Below are 22,615 nucleotides of genomic sequence, written 5' to 3'. Positions count from 1 at the left end.
GCATTTATCCTGAGAATGCTTTTTCTGAGGTCACAGGACAGGCAGTTCTTGGTAATGTGGTCAGAGTACTCTTCCTAACTTAATATTCAGGCAGATTTATGTGAGATACTTATTCTAAGACAGCTAGTGTTAGAATTGGAAGCATACATAATAGAAATACTGAAACCTTTTTTTAAAAAATAAAAAGCAGAAATGGATAGAGCATTAAATACAAAATTGCAGAATAAGGAAAAGCATTGTCAAAAGTCTACCAGATATAGACTGCCAATATTCCAGTGACCACTAGATGGAAACAAAGGAGACAAAAAAAATCATTTGAGTCTTTGCTGCCATCCTGTGGTAACTCAGGATTAGGAGACATTGCAGGCTAATTCTATAATACTGTCACAAATACTTACATCTAAGAAGCTGCACTTTCTTTGCTCATTTATAACAAGCAGGAATAGACCCTAATTTTTTAAAGTATATTAAAAATTTAATATTTGTTTAATTAAAAAAAATAAAAATTATGTTCATAAACTGAACGTAAATGAAATAGACCTGGTGTTTCTGCTGGGATAGAATAAATGCAGTCTCAGTTTCTTTAAGATTACTGCCTATAATAGATTGATTATATTGGCAAATATATATATAGGTAGTTCTCACTTAACATCCACTTCAAAGTTACAATGACACTAAACAAGAGGTGCTTACGATGAATCCTTTTGGTTGTAGTCCATAGCAGGGGTGAAATCTAAAAAATTTCCCTACCGATTCTGTGGGCATGGCTTAATTGGTGGGCGTGGCTTGGTGGTCAGATGACTGGGTGGGCGTGACCAATAACAATAAATAATAAAAATAATAAACAAAGTATAAAAAACAATAAGAGGTACCAAAAACCAACTTTCACACTTTACACACACACAACACAACACAACTGACTCACACACAATGTAAAAGCAGCTGCACTTCACACTTCACACAGCCACAAAAAGCTCAAAAACTAACTTTCATACTTTACACACACCCAAAACAACACAAGACAACTGACACACACACACACAAAATACCACATACAGCTTTCTGAGTTTTTGTGTGTTTGTGTTGTTAGAATGAAACACTACAGAAACACACCAAATCTCAGAAAGCTGCACAAATATTTTATTTTATTATTAAGGTTTGTGGACTTCAATTCCCAGAGTTCCTCAGCCAGCAAAGCAAGCCAGCATTAGATGCTCAGGGATGAAATAAATTAGCTAAGCAACTGATTCTGCTGAAAGTGAAACTGGGGTCTTCGGGCTGGGGAAAAAGCCATGTGTTTGATCAGTAATCAGGTAAGTGCCTTAGAATCTCTTAAACGGAGGTTTTTTAAGGTTCTGCTGATGAGGAACTCAGGTGAGATCACCAGAGGAGTCTTTAAAAAAATTTTTAAAAAAAAGTTTAAAGGCTCTGTCAATCTCAGCTGAGGGACGGGATCCTCAAAGGCTTTTTTTTTACTTTTAAAGGCATGTTTCGGCTGAAGAAAAACCTGTTTTTAAAAGTAAAAAAAAACCCTCTGTTGACGGTGCGGCTCAGCAGAGGCGGGGGGGGGGCAGGGATTTTTGCTACCAGTCCTCCGAACCAGCAGCCGCCATCGCTACCCAATTGCGTGAGCCGGTCCGAACCGGGAGCATTTCACCCCTGGTCCATAGCCATATGATCACAATTTGGAATCACAATTCAAACACCTTCACTGTTGACTTCTAACAAGCAAAGTCAATGGGGAAGCCAGCAGGAAATCACAAATGGCCATCATGGTACCCTAGAATGCTGCAACTAAAACAAGATTTGCCAAAAATTATGACAACTGTGACAGCTTCAACTGCTCTTCTTGATTGGCTGGATGTCGCACCTTATGATCATGTGGTTTAGCGACAGAGTTGCTGGTTCCAATTATTGTCAGTAAGTGAGGAGTACTTGTGTAACCACATCTTCCAAATTATGAAAAGCAATCATCCATTACAGAGATGGGTTTCAGCAGGTTCTGACCAGTTCCGGAGAACCGATAGCGGAAATTCTGAGTAGTTCGGAGAACCAGTAGTAAAAATTCTGACTGGCCCCGCCCCCATCTATTCTCTGCCTCCCAAGTCCCCGTTGATCAGGAGGAAATGGGGATTTTGAAATAACCTTCCCCTGGATTGGGGTGGGAATGGAGATTTTACAGTATCCTTCCTCTGTCACGCCCACCAAGCCACGCCCACCAAGCCACGCCCACCAAGCCATGCCACACCCACCAAGCCACACCTATAGAACCGGTAGTAAAATTTTTTGAAACCCACCACTGATCCAATACAGGTAGACCTTGACTTATAACAGTTCATTTAGGGACTATTTGAAGTTACAACCGCACTGAAAAAAGTGACTTATGACCGTTTTTCACACTTATGACCATTGCCGCATCCCCATGTTCATGTGATTTACATTCAAATGCTCGACAACTGGTTCATATTTATGAGGGTTGCAGTGTCCCGGGTTCATGTGATCCCCTTTTGCGACCTTCTGACAAAGTCAATGGGGAAGCCAGATTCACTTAACAACTGTGCTACTAACTTAACAACTCCTGTGATTCACTTATCAATTGCGGCAAGAAAAATTGTAAAATGGGGCAATACACACTGAACGAATTTCTCACGCAGTGTCGTGTCCCACTCCTCCGCTGACGGCTGGGTCCGGGAAATCCGAATCAGGCGTGCCTCTGCAGCTCTGCCCAAAGTCCTAGCAAAGTCCTCAGAGCAGGCAGGAGACCAGTAAGTGACTTCAGCAAGATAAGTTTGACTTTTGCCTGACTCAGAGACTGCCAGAAAGTAGATCCTTTATATAGGCCATGGGGTGTGGCTCCATGACTCAGCACTCATTAAGGCCTGCCCTCCTTCCTCTGCAGCCTCCGCCTCTCCAATCTTCTGATGCGAGGGTCACACCAATCAGCTGTTGGTAATAAACCCTCCTCAGGCTCACCTGCTGTGGAGGAGGGGGAGGGGTCTAGCTGCTCCGTTTGCCTGGGCATGGAGTCAGGGCTGGGGCAGGGAGATTCTCCTTCTGCAGTTTGTGTGGGCATGGAGCCAGGACTGGGACCGGGAGGCATACATTCCTCAGTGTGCGGGAGCAGGTAAGAAGGCCCCGGCTGCTCTGAGGGCGGGCAAGACACAACACGCAGCAACATAAATGTTGAGCTCGATTGTGGTCGTAAGTGGAGGACTACCTGTACAACTCCATGGCTTCTCATCCTGCTGAAGATGGGCATACAGAAATCTGCTTATGCAGCGTCTGTCTCTCACGCAGGATAGTTTTTACCTAGAAAGAAAGCCTTATTTTCTCTTAAGATTCTCATCTGCGCGGGTTATAGAGGGAGCTACGCGTAGCTCCCATGTAACACCGCTCCTGCGCAGACTGCACTGGCTGCCTGTGGCCTTCCGGGTGCACTTTAAGGTGTTGGTTATGACCTTTAAATCGCTCCATGGCTTAGGACCTGGGTACTTACGGGACCGCCTGCTGTTACCACACGCCTCCCACCGACCCGTACGCTCCCATAGAGAGGGACTTCTCAGGGTGCCGTCCGCCAAACAATGTCGGCTGGTGGCCCCCAGGGGAAGGGCCTTCTCTGTGGGGGCTCCCACACTCTGGAACGAGCTTCCCCCGGGTTTACGCCAAATACCTGACCTTCGGACATTTCGTTGGGAACTCAACACTCATCTTTTATCCAGCGGGCTGGCTTAAATTGGGATTTTAATGTTAAATTTATTAATTTTAAACGGGGTTTTTTAGTATGGTAAATTTTAATCACTGGGCTAATTTAAATAAGTTTTTTAAATCGTATTTTAAACTTGTATATTGTATTGTCGGTTTTATTATGCCTGTACACTGCCCTGAGTCCTTCGGGAGAAGGGCGGTATAAAAATCAAATAAAATAAATAAATAAATAATAAATCTGCTTTTCTTTTGCCCCGAGTTTATCTGAAAAGCTTTGCTTACAATTGTCATGGTTTCCTTCTGGCAACTAGAGAACAGCTTTCATTCTGGTGCCTCAATTCTTTGAAATGCATTCCCTTCTAATTAAATAATAATAATAATAATAAATAATAATTCCCTACTAAGGGGCGTGCATAAACGCACAAACGTGCCTACCGTTCCTGTCCTTTTGTTTTTCTTTTCTTCTTCCTATATATATATATATATGCTTATACCTCCTAATATTTATTCATATATATGTTTATATACTATATAATCTTTTTATATGATGTTGTGACAAATAAATAAATAAAATAAATACTGAGTTCATGCCCCATCCTTCTTCTTTTGCTTTTCAAATACTTTTTTGGGGGCAGACTTTTAACATCCATCATTTGATTTTTTTAAAAAAAAATATTGTTGCTTTTAAGGTGGTATTCCTCCTTTATCTATATATCTAAAAGCGAAAACCATTCACGCATTAATCACAAAAGCTCCAGAACCGTAAAGGCTACAAACTTGAAATTTGCCATGTATGTTCCTCTTGGCTTCTAGGTGCTCACTAAGAAAGGATTTTTTGAAATGACCACCAGAGCATTAGTATTTCTTATATTATTATTAACACGCTCTGATGCTATGGAGTTCTGCTCCCCCTCCCCACCTCAAAAGAAATCTGTTCCAAATGCGAAACACAACCAGAGGACTTTCACGTTCAGATTTACTTTCAGAGCAGCAAGCAGCTTTACTACAGAACAGTTGAGCTAAGCCACACCCAGCCTCCTTCTTGTCTCCCTCTTGCTCACACAGCAAATACTGTTTGAGTTTCCAAACACCCCTCAACTCTCTCACACACTGACAGGATGCTAGCCAGATGAATACTGATAGATGCTGCGGGCTGGAACATTCTACTGCCTCCTCCCCCTCCGTTCCAACTGCCAGTTGCATTATATTAACATACTCTGATGCCACGGAGTTACACATTCTACATTAAGTTTCAGGCTGTAAGTGTCAATTTATCAAGCCCGAGCACATAGTTTCATAACAAAGCATGGGCATCCAGCGAGTCTTTAATATTGGTAAGTATGGAGAGACTTAGGTGGTTGCTGTCCCATAAAATCTGATAAGCAAACAAATAAATATGCAAATATACTTAACAAGGTTGGGATTTTTTTAAAAAGCAAGTAAGATTAAAAATGACAGGCGTGTATCCATCACACTGTATCTGGTTGGGGTGAGCAAACTTCTGCAAAGCACAGAAACAGCAACCCAAAGTCAATAAATCCATTAGATAAGAAAAAGAAAGGTAGCCTAAATTAGCTTACATCAACACCATTCTCAAGAATTTTACATTGTTGGAAGTCATTCTTGTTTTCATCCTGTGTATATCTGGCTTCATACGTTGTCTTTTGCCATTTAGGCAGTATAGCAAAAAAGATCAATATAGGCGAATATCCATTGTTCCCCATAAGATGTTCAAATATTTACACTGCTGTAACAGGCTAGAAGGCAAATAGAATTGCTGAGTCATTACATGTTCAGATGCATTTTGACTCCAGTATTCAGGAAATAGCTACAAAGCATGTCTTTCCCTAAGCCGTTAACTGTTAAATTGTTTTAACAATACTGACTTCAGTTTTGATTTTCAGCGTATTGATTTTGCTGTGGTGTTCTATATATTGCATTGTGCTTTAATTGTTGTCAATCTCCTAGAGTGCTTATAGAAGCAGAAAAGTGGGGTGTGGTTTTTGTTAAAAAATGTAAGACTTTATTGAATTTCAAAAACTGATAAAATATTTTTTTAAATATAGAAATTTTCAACTTTCTTCAGTTCAGATACAAATATGTATCTGCACCAAGACAAATTCCTTGTATGTCCAATCACACTTGGCCAATAAAAAATTCTATTCTATTCCATTCCATTCTATATGTAATAAAATAACCTTGCACTCTTAAGTTTAAACAAAAATAAAAGCATATTTAGCAAAACATACATAGCAAACAAAAGAAATAACAATACACAGTATTTCGATAATCAAAACAGATTTAGTCATTAAAAAAAAAGTCAAAATCTCATTTTTATCTTTTTCAAACAAGGTCTAAAAGTGGTTTCTAAAAAGAAACAAAGCTGGACATTTTTTTAATTTTTCATTGGAAAGATGGCTATGAATTTTAATAACACAGTTGCAAAAAAAAATAAGATGTTTTGAGGCAGTTCCCAAAAGCTTATTTTAAGAACAAAATACTGTCCTGTGTTTGTATTTCTTCCTCTCCCACATCCATAAAAATCTGCTGACTGACGGTTTTACATTTACCAGATAGAATTAATAATCTTACATGCAACCAGACAAAAATGTAGCATTTTTTTCAGGAAGACACTGGCATTCACATTTCCATGGCCTGTTTGAAATGGCAATAATTACAAGAGGGAAAAAGACTGTAAGAAAAAAGTCATCTTAATCTATAGTGGCAAAAAAATGGGAACATTTTGTGAGTCGAACGTTTTATTAAAAGCATAAGCTTTTACAAGCAGCAGCTGCCGAAAGCTTACCCTTTTTAATAAAATGTGTTAGTTGGAAAACATGGCAAAGAGTAAAGCAACTGTTAAAATACAGATAGTCCTCGACTTACGACCAAAATTGGGCCCAAAATTTCTGTTGCTAAGCGAGACATTTGTTAAGTGAGTTTTGCCCCGTTTTACAACCTTGCTTGCCACAGTTGTTAAGTGAAGCATTATAGTTCTTAAGTTAGTTACACGGTTGTTAAGTGAATCTGGCTACATTGACTTTGCTTGTCAGAAAATGGCAAAAGGGGATCACATGACCCCAGGACACTGCCACCGTCATAAATAAGAGTCAATTGCCAAGCACCTGAATTTTCATTACGTGACCATGGGGATGCTGCAATGGTCACAAGTGTGGTCCCTAATGAACTGTTGTAAATCAAGGACTATCTGTACTGTATTGTTCCAAGCCTTGTGAATTCTTGCAAATGACATTAGAGTAGGAGACCCCTTATCTACGGTAGTAGAAACACAACCTCCAGTTTTATGCTATAGAAATGCACTTGTTGAAGAATTTTATTTTTTTATGTAAAGACCAAGTTGCATTGTGTATTTATCTTTTTTTTTTAATGAGGTTCAAAAATTAATGGCAACATGTGGTCAACGAAAATGAATCTTGCCCACAAACTCTGCAGTTTCAGAGTTATTTACTATGCACAGAAGTAACTGGTACTTTTTCCCGAATGGAGGACTCCGGATGACCTACCAGGCTGCTCTTGTCCCTCGGCACGCTGTGCCATCTGCTTGGCGGCCGCAGGAGAGGTCTTCTGGCCTTCTCGGATGTGCGGCAGCCGAGAGCGGGCCGAGGGAAGAGCGGCGGACCGGTTGGTGGCGGCCATCTTGGGGACGCGAGGGAGGCGAGGGAGGCCTGCTGTTACCTGTGTGGATTGCAGGCCTCGATTTTCGGCCTTGATTTCGGCCCGGCTCCAGCCGACTCCAGCGGCGATGGGACTTCGGCCCGTTTCTATCTGGGGCATGGATTCCGGCCCGTTCGCCTGCCCGTGGGCCCGCCTGCTCCATCGGCGCTTTGTTGCGCCTGGCGGGGCCTTGTGGGCCGTGAGGCGCCTGTCCAGCGGCGTCCAGTGTTCTGCGGCCCCTTCGGCGGCGGGCGTGGTGAGGCCGCGGTCGGAGATGAGGCCGGAGGCAAGGCTATGGTTTGTCTCCCTCTTCTGGCACTTCTGGCACTTTACATCGTGCTTTGTTCATTTGCCTCTTGTTGTATGGCTTGCCTTTCCCCCCCCCCCCCCCGGACTTTTGACCATCGAAGTTGGGTCGCCAGGTATTTTTACCCACGGGTTTCTGGACTGGACTGGACTGGACTGGACTGGACTGGATTGGACTTTGGACTATGAACAGATTGACAGACTGACAGTCATTTCTACCTTTATTAAGACCTTTCGTAGAAACGTTCTCCATAGGTTTACCATGGAGGCTGCCGGTCTGTTTGCTTAGGCTTATCATCTTCATCTGGTTCCAGCTTTATTTGTCCTCTTTGACATCTAGACATCCGTTGGAGGATCCATCTTTTAATTTCTTACCATCTGGGATGTTACCATCTTAGCACCCTCACCGATTCGTACTTTTCTATGCGTTACGCTGTACAGGAACTCTTGCGCCTGCGAGGTGCCCCCGCCTCGCAGGAATGGCCCGCCTCATTACCAAGGGCCGGCCTCAATGACGGGTCTTGGGACCCACAGAGGTGGCATGCGAGAAGAAAGAGCCTTTGGGGGTTTTTAGATAGGGCATTTTTAAGGGGTGGGAGGGGTAGGGCGGGTGATGGGGGTAGCCCGTCGGGAGGGAAACCAGTCCCAGCGCATGCTCGTGGCGATTATCAAATGGGTTCGGAGGTTATGGGGGGGGGAGGGTGTTCCTTTGTGTGAGGGTGAGTCTATTGGCACGGTAAGTGGGAGGGGCAGATATGGCGGAAGGGGGGGATCGTATCGACATAGGGGGTCACGCGTTCGATGTATGCAGGCGATCGCGTGCCCCGATCCCCCTAACTTTACCCATTCCCCGGATGGTCAGGACCCTCAGAGCCTGGGCCTTCGTCTGATGTTATGCAACGCACGGTCCGTGGCCAATAAGGCCCCCCTAATACATGATCTAATTCAGGGGGGTGCCGCGGATATTATAGGCGTTACGGAGACCTGGTTGGGCAATGAAGGGGGTGTGCCCCTGGTTGAGATGTGCCCACCGGGTTTCCGTGCATTCCATCAGCCGAGGGCCCAGGGTAGGGGTGGAGGGGTGGCGGTTGTGATTAAAGAGAGTCTAGAGCCGAGGGAGACCACTGTACCTCAGATAGCCGGGTGTGAATCCCTCTTTGTGAGGTGGGGTCATAGATGTCAGATGGGCTTGCTGGTCGCGTACCTGGCTCCTTGCTGCGTGACAGCTGCCCTGCCCGAGCTCCTAGAGGTGCTTGCCGGGTGGCGGTGGAGACCCCAGACTTTTAGTCATGGGGACTTTAACCTGCCATCTGCCGGCTCGTCATCGATGGTAGCTCGGGAGTTCTTGGCTTCCATGACGGCCTTGGACCTGACTCAAGTAGTGGATGGCCCCACTCACATCGGGGTGGCACACTGGACCTGATTTTGTCTCTGGTCAATGGTCGAGATCTGGACTTAAAGGAAATAGTCATTGAACCTTTGTCATGGTCAGATCACTCTCTCCTTCGCCTGGACTTTCTGACCGCTACCCAACACCGCAGGGAGACGGAACCATTACGTTGGTACCGTCCCAGGCGCCTGATGGACCCAGAGAGGTTGCGGACGGAGCTTGGGCCATTTCCTGAGGGTCTGGCTCACGGCACGGCAGAGGAACTGGCTGCAGCCTGGGAACGGGCTGCGGCCGGGGCTTTAGACCGTGTCGTGCCTTTGCGGCCTCTGACCCGGCGTAGATCCCAACCGGCTCCTTGGTTCTCCGAGGAGCTGAGGGGGATGAAACGCCGGAGAAGACGCCTAGAGAGTTCCTGGAGGTCCAGCCGTTCAGAGGCTGATCGGACACTAGTTAGATCCTATACTAGGACCTACCTAGTGGCACTGAGGGAAGCGAGGCGTTGCTACCCCCCCCCCCTCATTGCGTCGGCAGATACCCGCCCAGCTGCCCTGTTTCGGGTGACCCGCCCCCTCCTTCACCAGGGGGAGCGGGATGACCCGTTGCAGGGACGTGCTGAGGAGTTTAACGGTTATCTATACGATAAAATCGTTCAGCTGAAGGACGGTCTGGACCAAGATTGCAGCGATTCGGACGGGACGTCTGAGGCGGTCTTGGTGATGTTGTGTGGGATGAGTTTGACCCTGTGACTCCCGAGGACATGGACAGGTTGCTGGGTAGATTGAATGCCACCACATGTTTACTGGACCCGTGCCCCTCCTGGCTGGTGCTGGCCACTCAGGAGGTGACACGAGGCTGGCTCAGGGGATTACGAGTGCTTCTTTGTTGGAGGAGTCTTTCCGGCCGCCTTGAAAGAGGCGGTGGTGAGGCCCCTCCTCAAGAAGCCTTCCCTGGACCCGGCTGTTTTAGGTAATTATCGTCCAGTCTCCAACCTTCGCTTCGCGGCGAAGGTTGTAGAGAGTATGGTGGCATATCAGTTTCCCCTTCACCTGGAGGAAACTGTCTATCTGGACCCGTTCCAGTCCGGCTTCCGGCCCGGTTACAGCACTGAGGCGGCTTTGGTCGCGTTGGTGGATGATCTCTGGAGGGCCAGGGATAGGGGTTATTCCTCTGCCCTGGTCCTATTAGACCTCTCAGCGGCTTTTGATACCATCGACCATGGTATCCTGCTGCGCCGGTTGGGGGGATTGGGAGTGGGAGGCACCGTTTATCGGTGGTTCTCCTCCTATCTCTCCGACCGGCCGCAGACGGTGTTGACGGGGGGGCAGAGGTCGACCCCGTGGCGCCTCACTTGTGGGGTGCCGCGGGGTCGATTCTCTCGCCTTCTGTTCAACATCTATATGAAGCCGCTGGGTGAGATCATCAGTGGCTTCGGTGTGAGGTACCAGCTGTACGCTGATGACACCCAGCTGTACTTTTCCACACCGGGCCACCCCAATGAAGCCATTGAAGTGCTGTCCCGGTGTCTGGAGGCCGTACGGGTCTGGATGGGGAGGAACAGGCTCAAGCTCAATCCCTCCAAGACGGAGTGGCTGTGGATGCCGGCATCCCGGTACAGTCAGCTGAGTCCGCGGCTGACTGTCGGGAGCGAGTCATTGGCCCCGATGGAGAGGGTGCGCAATTTGGGCGTTCTCCTGGATGAACGGCTGTCTTTTGAAGACCATTTGACGGCCGTCTCCAGGAGAGCTTTCCACCAGGTTCGCCTGGTGCGCCAATTGCGCCCCTTTCTAGACCGGGATGCCTTGTGCACAGTCACTCACGCCCTTGTGACGTCTCGTCTGGACTACTGCAATGCTCTCTACATGGGGCTCCCCTTGAGGGGCATCCGGAGGCTACAGTTAGTCCAGAATGCAGCTGCGCGGGTGATTGAGGGAGCCCCTCGTGGCTCCCGGTGACACCTATCCTGCGCCGGCTGCACTGGCTACCTGTGGCCTTCCGGGTGCGCTTCAAGGTGTTGGTGAATGTCTTTAAAGCGCTCCATGGCATAGGGCCGGGATACTTACGGGACCGCCTGCTGCTACCGAATACCTCTCACCGACCCGTGCGCTCTCACAGAGAGGGGCTCCTCAGGGTGCCGTCGGCGCGACAGTGTCGTCTGGCGGCGCCCAGGAAGGGCCTTCTCTGTGGGGCTCCACCCTCTGGAACGAACTCCCCAGGACTTCGTCAACTTCCGGACCTCCAGACCTTTCGCGAGCTTAAAACCTACTTATTCATCTGCGCTGGACTGGGTTAGTGTTTTAATGGGTTTTAATGGGTTTTTTAGCTTCAAATTTTAATCCTGGCCAATTTTAATAAGTTTCTTAATTGTATTTTAATTTGTATTTATTGTATTGTATTTTTACCTGGCTGTGAACCGCCCTGAGTCCTTCGGGAGAAGGGCGGTATACAAATTTAAATAATAAATAAATAAAAATAAATAAAATAAAATAAACTGTAAGATTGAAGAGCTGAAGATTAAACTTCCTGCTTCGCACAATGGCAAGATTCTCTGACTCAATTGTAGTCATCAATTGAGGACTACTTGTATTTTATTTCTAAGTTGTTTTATTACATTATAAAATGTTAATAATATACTGTAGAACAGGGGTGTCAAACTCGCGGTCTGCGGGCCAGATGCGTCACATGCTGGCTCTGCCCCCACCTGGTTTAGAGAAGGGGGGAAAAATCCCGATACGTCACGTGACACCGCCATGACAACACTGTAGAATATAGACAATAACTGACTACAGTGGTATTTATACAATGGAAACTGTAAACCTTTAACACTGTTAAAGGTAAAGGTAAAAGTTCCCCTCACACATACGTGCTAGTCGTTCCCGACTCTAGGGGGCGGTGCTCATCTCCGTTTCAAAGCCAAAGAGCCAGCGCCACAAAGACGTCTCCGTGGTCATGTGGCCGGCATGACTCAATGTCAAAGGCGCACGGAACGCTGTTACCTTCCCACCAAAGGTGGTCCCTATTTTTCTACTTGCATTTTTTTACATGCTTTTGAACTGCTAGGTTGGCAGAAGCTGGGACAAGTAACGGGAGCTCACCCCATTATGCGGCACTAGGGATTCGAACTGCTGAACTGCCGACCTTTCAATCGACAAGCTCAGCGTCTTACCGACAAAGCCACCGTGTCCCTTAACACTGTTACACAGTAATAAATAAAATAAAGTTTTAAAATATAAGAAAAAATATATCAGTGTTAAATAGAATTTTTAAGGAGTTAATGAACGTAAGCGCTTCACGGGAGTGCCAGAATCGAATCTATCATCATAGCTTCAGATCTCATGAATTTCTCTCTGGAATTATTCTTCTTAAAGAGAAAACATTACCTTTTAATGCACGAATGAGCAACAGGTAGCCTTCCAGATGTTGTTGGACTGCAACTCCTTAGATGTCTCATACTGACCATGCTGGTAAAGGATGGTATGAACTGTAGTTCCATAACTGGTGCAGAGCTATCTAACCCTAATGCAATTAACATCAGAAGATTTTGTTCATCTCCTGCTATTTAGGGATTAGAGGGAGATATTTCAAAGGTGGGAACTGCTTCTGTATGTATGTAATGAGGGAAGTCATGCCTCCTTAGAAGAATGAAATATTTTGAGAAATATTTAAAAAGAATATTATATTTCCCCTAAAAGAGAAATGGAACTCTTAAGGGACACAGAAACTCAGAGCTTCAGCTCCCTACCTCCAGCAGATACTTGGTGCCAGGGGTGAAATCTAAAAATTTTCCCTACCGGTTCTGTGGGTGTGGCTTAATTTGTGGGCATGGCTTGGTGGTCAGATGGCTTGATGGGCGTGGCCAATAACAATAAATAATAAAAATAATAAACAAAGTATAAAAAAACAATAAGAGGTACCAAAAACCAACTTTCACACTTTACACACACACAACTAACACACACACACACAATACAGCTTTCTGAGATTTTGTGTGTTTGTGGAGTTAGAGTGAAACACTACAGAAACACACCAAATCTCAGAAAGCTGCACAAATATTTTATTTTATTTATTTATTTATTTATTTATTTTATTTATTTTATTATTTATTTATTTTATTATTTATTTATTTATTTTTTATTTTATTTTTATTTATTTATTTTATTATTTATTTATTTATTTATTTTAGTATTTTATTTTATTTTATTGTGGACTTCAAATCCCAGAGTTCCTCAGCTAGCAAAGCCAGCCAGTTGATCACCGAGGAAATAGATTAGCTGAGCGATTGATGCTGTCTGGCTGAAATTGAAACTACTTTCGGGCTGTGGCCATGCATTCCTCAGTAATCAGGTAAGTGCCTTAGAATCTCTACTCTTACTTGTAGAAAACATGTTTTCTACAAGTAAGAAATAAATTCTGCTGTTTTTTACTTTTAAAGGCCTGTTTCGGCTGAAGCAAACCGGGCTTTTAAAAGTAAAAAAAAAAAAACCTCTGCAGATGGTGCGGCTCAGCAGAGGCAGGGGGCGGGGCCAGGGATTTTTGCTACCGGTCCTCCGAACCAGCAGCCGCCATCGCTACCGGATCGCGCGATCCCATCCGATCTGGGAGCATTTCACCCCTGCTTGGTGCCCATTAAGAATGGGGAGGCAGTAACTCAGTGGCTAAGATGCTGAGCTTGTCAATCAGAAAGGTCAACAGTTCGAATCCCTAGCGCTGCGTAATAGAGTGAGCTCCTGTTACTTGCCCCAGCTTCTGCCAACCTAGCAGTTCGAAAGCACGTAAAAATGCAAGTAGAAAAATAGGGACCACCTTTGGTGTGAAGGTAAGAGCGTTCTGTGCGTCTTCGGCATTTAGTCATGCTGGCCACATGACCACGGAATCGTCATCAGACAGCTCTGGCTCTTTGGCTTAGAAACGGAGATGAGCACCGTCCCCTAGAGTCGGGAATGACTAGCACATATGTGCAAGGGGAACCTTTACCTCTACCTTTAAGAAAGACTGGGCCAGCCTATCTATAAAACAAAAGACCTTCAGCTCCAGGATGATGGGATTGTCCTTCAGGGAAAAGCCATTCAGCCACAATAGGAACTGCACAACAAGCCCCTTCATTGCATCAACCCAAACTTCAACCAAGCTTGACTCAAAAAACCTACAAGGTTAGCTATGATCCCTTCAGCAGCCAATAACTTGCACAGGAACAGGAAGCTCAAAGGTAAGGCCCAAGAGAGGGTATAAATAGCCTTCACTTTCTATTTCATATGGTCAGCTACCCAGAATCACATATGCTTGGTGGTTTTGTTTCACCATTAAACCATCTTTCCAATCACCCTCCATGTTTCCAGTGTCTTTCTCCCCACTTAGAACAGAACCAGACGGAGATTTCTTCCAACAGTAATAAAATATTATGAGCATGCAGGGTTGTGATTCCACAAATGGAGCACTAAGCCCAGTGGGGATTCAACCAGTTCGCACCACTTCGGGAGAACCGGTTGTTAACTTACTGAGCAGTTTGGCAAAGTGGTTGTTGGAAGAAATTATTAGGGCAGAGAACCAGTTGTTAAATTACTTGAATCCTACCACTGACTAAGCCCATTATTTTTCCATCAGTCCCATGGAAGAAACCTATAGTAGATTGTCTATAGATGCCAATTGTCTACATGGGCTATTGCAGAGAAGAAAAGGTAAGCTTAGCTACCTCTTTAAAGGGATCCATCCTTTAGTGAATATAGATCTGCTTTGGAGGAACAAGTAGATGTTTTATTACCCAACTAGATATCATCATCAATAATCAGGGTTGTTCTGCATCAGAAAAGGGTTCTACTTCTGGAATAAGAGCAAGACAGATCCCCATTTAAGCTCTCTGGCAGTCCCAGGGAAAGAAGGGATCTAAATTAACAAGTTTATAGAAATAAAAGGCAGAACACTAAATATGGAATTATCCCGATGACTCTTCAGAAGATACTAGAATGTGAGAATATCAAATGATGTCTCACAGTCTGTAAAACATTTTGTCCAAAGTAAAATACATAGCAATTTACTCCTAGCAAAATGTTAGCCATGTAGGACACACTGTATGCTAAGAGAGAAGAGCTTTTAAAGAGCGGTTGTCATTTAAAATTCATATTTATTTGTTCAATTCAGCATTCATAATCCATATTACCAAATCAGATGTAAGGCAGCTGACAAATAATAATAGGCTGACAAATCTTGGTTTCTGATATGACACAACTGTTCTTCCTGAAGCATTTGTAAATTGACCCCATGCTGAGAGACCTGAATAGATGGAATTCATCTTTTGTTTTCCAAGAAAAAGCTTCTCCTGTATAATCATTCTTATATAATAGCACAACTGGAAAAAACTAGTTTGTGCCTTTATTGTTCCACCAGAAATCTTGACTTGGCTAATAAATAATTTCTGATTTACTAGCTAGACTTAGAACATCAGAGACAAAAAATTTGGGAAGGCTTTGGAAAACAAGTTTCTCCAAGGATGTTAGAATTTTAAAAAAACTTCCGGTGGGACCAGAGGTCGGCAAATGGGCCTTTTCCGGCCTCCGGACAGCCTCCCAGGGGGGTGGGAAAAGCTGTTCCCCCACCCAGGCTCCTAGAAAGGCTCTGGAGCCTGGGGAGAGCAAAATATGGGCCTTCTGGTCCCACCAGAAGTTGGCAAACAGACCGACCTCCGGAGGGGGGAGAAGGCTGTGTTGTCCCCCCCCCCCCGCTCGTAGAAAGGCTCTGGAGCCTGAGGAGAACAAAAAATGGGCCTTCCCCACCCCCCAGGCCCTCCAGAGGTAGGAAACAGTCTGTTTCCGTACTGCCGGTGGGCCCAGAAGGCCCAAAAAAATAAGACGCTAAGCTTGTCGATCGAAAGGTCAGCAGTTCGAATCCCTAGTGCCATGAAACAGGGTGAGCTCCCGTTACTTGTCCCAGCTTCTGCCAACCTAGCAGTTCGAAAGCACGTAACAATGCAAGTAGAAAAATAGGGGCCACTTTTGGTGGGAAGGTAACAGTGTTCCGTGCACCTTTGGTGTTTAGTCATGCCAGCCACATGACCACGGAGATGTCTTCGGACAATGCTGGCTCTTTGGCTTTGAAACGAAGATGAGCACCAACACCTAGAGTCAGGAATGACTAGCACATATGTGCGAGGGGAACCTTTACCTTTACATATATATGTAGGTAGGTAGGTAGGTATGCTGCACGAGTCAAAAAGAGGGCTGTGAAAATATTTACAGACCCCTCGCATCCTGAACATAAATTGTTTCAACTCCTAACCTCAAAACGACACACCAGAACAACTAGACACAAGGACAGTTTTTCCCGAACGCCATCACTCTGCTAAACAAATAATTCCCTCAACACTGTCAAACTATTCACTAAATCTGCATTACTATTAATCTTCTCATTGTTCCAATCACCCATCTCCTCCCACTTATGACTGTATGACTGTAACTTGTTGCTTGTATCCTTACTTTTATATTGATTGTTTCCTAGTATGATCTGATTGCCTATTTGTACCCTATGTCTATCATTAAGGATTGTACCTTATGATTTTTGACGAATGTATCTTGTCTTTTTATATACACTGAGAGTATATGCACCAAAGACAAATTCTTTGTGTGTCCAATCACATTTGGCCAATAAAGGATTCTATTCTATTCTATTCTATTCTATTCTATTCTATTCTATTCTATTCTATTCTATTCTATTCTATTCTTTGTTAGTTGAGACATATTTAGTCTCAACTTAGCCGTTCCCTTAACCATTCATCATGTGGTTTAGCCTCCAGACTCCTTATCATCTTTGTTGTCCTTCTCTCTATTCTTTCAAGGGCCTCATCATCTTTTTACATCATGGTGATGAGAATTGGACTCAGAATTTACCAAATATATAAATGAAATACAGAATGAAATATAGAGCAGTACTATCACTTCTTGTGATCTTGATGCTATCCCTCTGTTGATGCAGTCTAGGACTGCATTGGCTCTTTTGGCTGCTGTAGCATACTACTGGCTCATTTAAATGGAGGTGCAACAGGACACCAAAATCCCTCAAAATAACTACTATTGAGCCAGGTACTACATATTATATAGCTGTGCATTTGTTGTTGTTTTTTCTTGGCTAAATGCAGGACCTTATATTTCTTACCACTGGATTGCTTCTTGTTGGGTAGGGCCCAATAGCAATAGCAATAGCAATAGCAATAGCAATAGCAATAGCACTTAGACTTATATACCGCTTCATAGTGCTTTTACAATCCTCTTTAAGCGGTTTAGAGTCAGCATATTGCCCCCCACAATCTGGCTCCTCATTTTACCAACCTCAGAAGGATGGAAGGTTGAGTCAAGCTTGAGCCAGTGAGATTTGAACTGCCGAACTAAAGCTAGCAGTCAGCTGAAATAGCCTGCAGTATTGCCGTCTAACCATTGCGCCACCTCAGCTCTTTTTAATGCTCCAATCTGTCAAGAGGCTATGAAGATTTTCAGTCATCCAGATCATGGTTGTCCCAAAGATGCTTTTTCAGGAGGCAACTAGACTTTCTTGTTTTTTCTTTGAAGACATTTCGCTTCTCATCCAAGAAGCTTCCTGACTGAGAAATATCTTCAAAGAAAAAACAAGGAAGTCCAGCTGCCTCCTGGAAAAGCACCTTTGGGACATCTGTCAAGAGCCTTCTGAATCTTGAGTCTATTGTAGAAAGTTAGCACCGACCCTCTCCTAGAAGAAAGAAATATTTTGAGAAATATTAAAAAGGTAGAATATTATATTTCTCTAAAGGAGAAACATGCTCTTGGAAAGCAGCTCCCATTTTTCTTACTAGCCCCAGCTGGACTGGGCCAGCCTATCTACAAGATGAAAGACCTTTAGCCTCAGGGTGATGGGATTAGCCCTCACTCAAGATCCAAACCAGGAGAAAGCCATTAAGACACAATGGGAATTGCCCAGAGAACACGTCTCTTCATTACATCATCACCCTCAAAGTTTCAACCAAATCTGGGAGCTCAAACAAAATTAGCTATGACCCCTATAACAGCCAATAGAATACATTTCTTGAACAGGAACAGGAAGTTTAAGGGCAAAGGCCAAGAGAGGGTATGAATACCCCTCTCTCTCAACGCTATGGGTTCAGCTGCACCAGAACCATGTGCTTGATGGCTCAGCTCCATTAAACCATCTTTCCAATCAGCCTCCATGTTTCCAGTGGCTTTCTCCCCACTTTGAACTGAACCAGATGGACATTTCTTCCAACACTATCTTTAGATTTCGATTTAGTTTCATTTTGTTTAGCAACTTTTATCATTAAAAATTACCATAGGGAAGGTTATAAGTCCCTTACCTTTTAGGATTGGTATAAGGTTCGTTGAGTTTTTCATTTGGGGTTTTGGGCAGCAAGTTTGCAAACATTTTCTGTTTTTCCTGGAATGAAGGGAGAAGTCCTAGGAAGGAGACTAAGAATTTCCCATTTGGTAAAACTAGGGATGTCAAGAAAGTTCAATTTAAACAGCCGGCTATTGTAATGGTCTGCTAGTGAGGTATTACATTACACCTTCCCCAGTTTGTAAGTCAATATAAGCTACATAAGAAATTAAATGCAACCCTATTCATGAAACCATACCAAACAGCTAAAATAATAGCATGAAATAAAGAAAAATCAAAAGGAATAAACATCTAGCATCTGATGAAGATTACTCACAAAAATTCATATAATAGTAAAGGTGCAACAAGACTATTTAATAAACATAACACTTTTTAAATTAAAAGGACATCTAGCAAGAATTATTTCAAAGCGTTCTTTAAAATAGGGGAAAAGAAATTGTACAGCACCTTATCAAAAAGTATCATAAGAAGATCAGCTAGAAAGGTCTGAGCCATTCTCTCTTCAGATAATCAAAAAAATATTGGGAAAAACGATTCCCCTATGTGTAGACACTTGATCCAGTAATAATTAATCTGTCACCAAGTTCCTATTCATCATGTCTATGGTTGTGGATGGAGTAATCCTAGTTTCTCTCCAATGAGGATTATCTGAATAACAACAGCCAGTGCAAGGGGTATATTTTGTGGTCCATCATTTTCAGGATGCCAGGAAAAAGGGGAGATAACTTGCTTTCTTTTGACTGCAGGATTAAGTGCATAAAATCTCTCTCTCTGTGTGTGTATGTGTGTGTGTGTATGTATGTAGGGAGGGAGGGAGGGAGGGAGAGAGAGAGAGAGAGAGAGAGAGAGAGAGAGAGGGAGGGAGAGAGAGAGAGAATATATATACATATACACAATTGCAGTATATACACACACACACACACACACACACACACACATCTAATGATCTAATACATTCTCAGTTTTAATTTTCATTCTATTAACAACAGAAACATTTTTACTAAGTTATTAAGTATTATAAAATACAAAATACAAAAGTACCGTAAATAAAAGACCAGTGAGGAGGGAAGAGGAGTGAGGAAAGTTAGGAAAAAGAAAAGAAAAAGAAGCATTGACTTCCAACTCTCTCTGTTGCAGTAGAGTCGACAATCAACAACAATCCCTGTAGTTTGCATAAATTTTGGTGAAGTTGTAGATCCATCAGTTTCTTCTACTGTTAAAAAAAAATGCAGATGCAAATGTTGTCTTCCCTTCTTAACTCCTGGAGAGCAAGTTCTATTGATATGCTAATATTGGTGGGGGGAAGGAATTCTTTATAAATTTTTCAGGACCAAGGCTTGTAGTTTCTATATTGTAGAATTTTCATCTTCAGCTGCAGGGAAGAATACATCCATGGGGGTGGTCGGGGGAGAGAATTCTCTGACGAAATTAAATGTTTTCTATGATGGAGAACTTATAGACTAAAAATTAAATAAAGATGGGGAGGACTTGTTTTAATAAAACAATGCAATATTAAAATATGCTTTTGAGTTCAAATAATACAAAATGTGTAATTTGGTAACTCCTGAAAAAATACAGTAAAACTCTATATTATCACATGAAGACAAATTAGGGAAAGTTGCAATATTTGTAACAATCATTTCAGATTATTTAGAATTGATGCTTAGAAATCAAGATGCAGCAATAAAATAAAACATCGACAGCATAATGAGAAAGAAACTGTTAAGTCTCATTCTTTTTTATTTACAATAATAATCAATAATATTATTTTATGTTATCATATAATTCATATAATTTTATTCATATAATTCTATTCCAATCTATTAGCTCTCTTGGTAATTTATAGTCGTTTTAATTTTATTGAACAGTTTAAAACTGTAACTTGGGCATAGAATTTCATTAAAAATGGCAATATCAGCAACAAATTCATCAGAACACAGCCTTATCCACAAGCAGAGTAAAAGAATGCACACTAGCGAGTATATAAAGAACTGCACGTCTAAATTACATGGACAAAAATAGTCCTTTACTTTAAAGAGCTTGCAGTCCAAAACAAGGTATTGAAAGAAAAAGAAAGAAAGAGAAAAAAAGAATATGGAAGAACAGATCAATATGGACCACTGCATTTAAGATGGATGAGCATGCATATAATAGTGGATGAAGATTTAAGCATTAACACAAAAAGCTTTGAAGGGAGGGAGGGAGGAGGAGAGAGAGAGAGAGAGAGACAGCGCGCAAAGGAAAATGTTCTAACTAAATCCACTGCTTGCTTTTCTGATGTCACTTCTTTTATTTATTTAATTTATTTATGTTTCATATTCCTTAACTGCCCATCTCCCTCTGAGAGGGGCTCTGGGCAATATACAATATAATCAATAAACATTAAAAATGGAATAATTTAAAAAGTTTAAAATTATAATAATTTTTTAATATAAAATTATAAAATTATTAAAAAGTTTAAAATTATAAAAATAACAATAGAAAATTTCAAAAGGTGAAAAATTCCAAGATTGGGGAATGTAGATATTAGCAGGGGTGGGGTTCTCATGGGGCCAGCCAGCCTATAATAAATAAATAATGGATTATATATCCAGATTGGAATTCCATGAACAAAATAGTTTGCTGGAGACAACCAGCCTTTGCAACCAAGTAAAAGGTCCCTTTTTCCCTCTGTAATTATCCACCCCTAATCACTTTCTCACAGGGCTCTTTCAGAATTAGAAACACCAGACAGAATAATATGAGCAAGGAGAGAAGAAAAAATCCCCTTTCTTAACAACAACAACAACAACAACAACAACAGAGTTGGAAGGGACCTTGGAGGCCTTCTAGTCCAACCCACTGCCCAGGCAGGAAACCCTACACCATCTCAGACAGATGGTTAACCAACATTTTCTTAAAAATTTCCAGTGTTGGAGCATTCACAATTCACTTTCCTTTTAGCCCTTGAAATCTCTCCCATTTTGTTCCATGCAATTCTGGATTCCACCTTCAGTAATTGAGGCAAACAGTTCTGTGAGCATGTTGAAGCAAGCGCAGTTATAAAGCAGAGCGCCTCCTTCCTCCAATATTTTCTTCAAATTGATTTCTCGGGTACATTTTTAAAGGCAGTAACAAAAAATGGATTTTGCTGTGGTTGGACTACAAGACTCTGCACCACAATCTATTTTGACGCATTTTCTTTCATCTCAGATGTCACTTAGATGTAAGAGATTTTTTAAAAAATCATTTGCACCTTAGCCAATGAATTACAGGAGGAAAAGATCGCCTCCCAATCAGGGGTCAAATCCAGCAGGTTCTGACAGGTTCTGGAGAACCGGTAGCGGAAATTTTGAGCAGTTCGGAGAACCAGCAAATACAACCTCTGGCTGGCCCCAGAGTGGGGTGGGAATAGAGATTTTGCAATATCCTTCTCCTGCCACTACCACAAAGCCACACCCACCAAGCCACGCTCACAGAACCAGTAGTAAAAAAAATTGGATTTCACCACTGCTCCCAATTCAAAGGAAACAGTAATTTCTATCTCATAAAAACATGATTAGGTAGCAAAATTTAGCTATGTAAATTTCTTTCTCAGATATATGGCCATGATATTGACCTGACAGCCCATCAGAGAAAATGAAGGGGACATTTTTACTAAAACTAATCTGAGATTGTTATGAAGGAAGAAAAGAAATGAGATGCCTTTCAGATGTGCAAAAAAGGTAATAGGGATTTGTATTTCTTTGCAAGACTAACTGGAAAATCTTAATGCAGGTTAGCAACTCATAGAGCTTGAGATACGCTCCCCCTTCTTTCTGAGATCTATTTCTGAACTCAAGTTCTACATTTTCCCCCAAGTTCAATTTTTGTTCTTAGATTTATCTTATCATATTTATCATATGGTTATTGTTTCTTTTATAGGCCAACTGACTCCCATATGATTCTGATTGAATAATAACTAAGAACAAATAGCAATATAAAAGCATATAAAAAATAGAACTGGAAGAGCAAAGTATTCAAAACAAAAAAGGAAAAAGGAAAAGGAAAGGAAAAGAAAAAAGAGAAGGGAAGGGAAGGGAAGGGAAGGGAAGAGAAGAGAAGAGAAGTGTGGGCTCCACACTTTGTCTTCAAAGCTTGGAAGAACAATGAAATCTCCATTAGTTTCCTGAATGACATAAATGTGGGAGCCAC

The 22,615-nt window shown here is 42.7% G+C and overlaps 1 long non-coding RNA gene across 2 annotated transcripts in view; it reads right to left on the bottom strand.

Moving 5' to 3' along the window:
* LOC131193978 (uncharacterized) overlaps positions 1 to 22,615 on the bottom strand; it is a 63,066-nt gene that overhangs the window by 15,592 nt on the left and 24,859 nt on the right. Inside the window, exon 3 of one of the 2 annotated variants that reach the window (XR_009154080.1) lies at positions 5,286 to 5,462. The exons of the other annotated variant lie outside the window; for it this stretch is intronic. This is a non-coding gene — a long non-coding RNA (uncharacterized LOC131193978). The remainder of the gene's footprint in view (positions 1 to 5,285; positions 5,463 to 22,615) is intronic. 2 annotated transcript variants of the gene reach the window in all.

Source organism: Ahaetulla prasina, chromosome 3 (genome assembly GCF_028640845.1).
Source record: "Ahaetulla prasina isolate Xishuangbanna chromosome 3, ASM2864084v1, whole genome shotgun sequence".
Lineage (NCBI taxonomy): Eukaryota > Metazoa > Chordata > Lepidosauria > Squamata > Colubridae > Ahaetulla > Ahaetulla prasina.
Note: the sequence above shows the minus strand (reverse complement) of the source record. Positions and strands in the feature narration are given on the sequence as shown.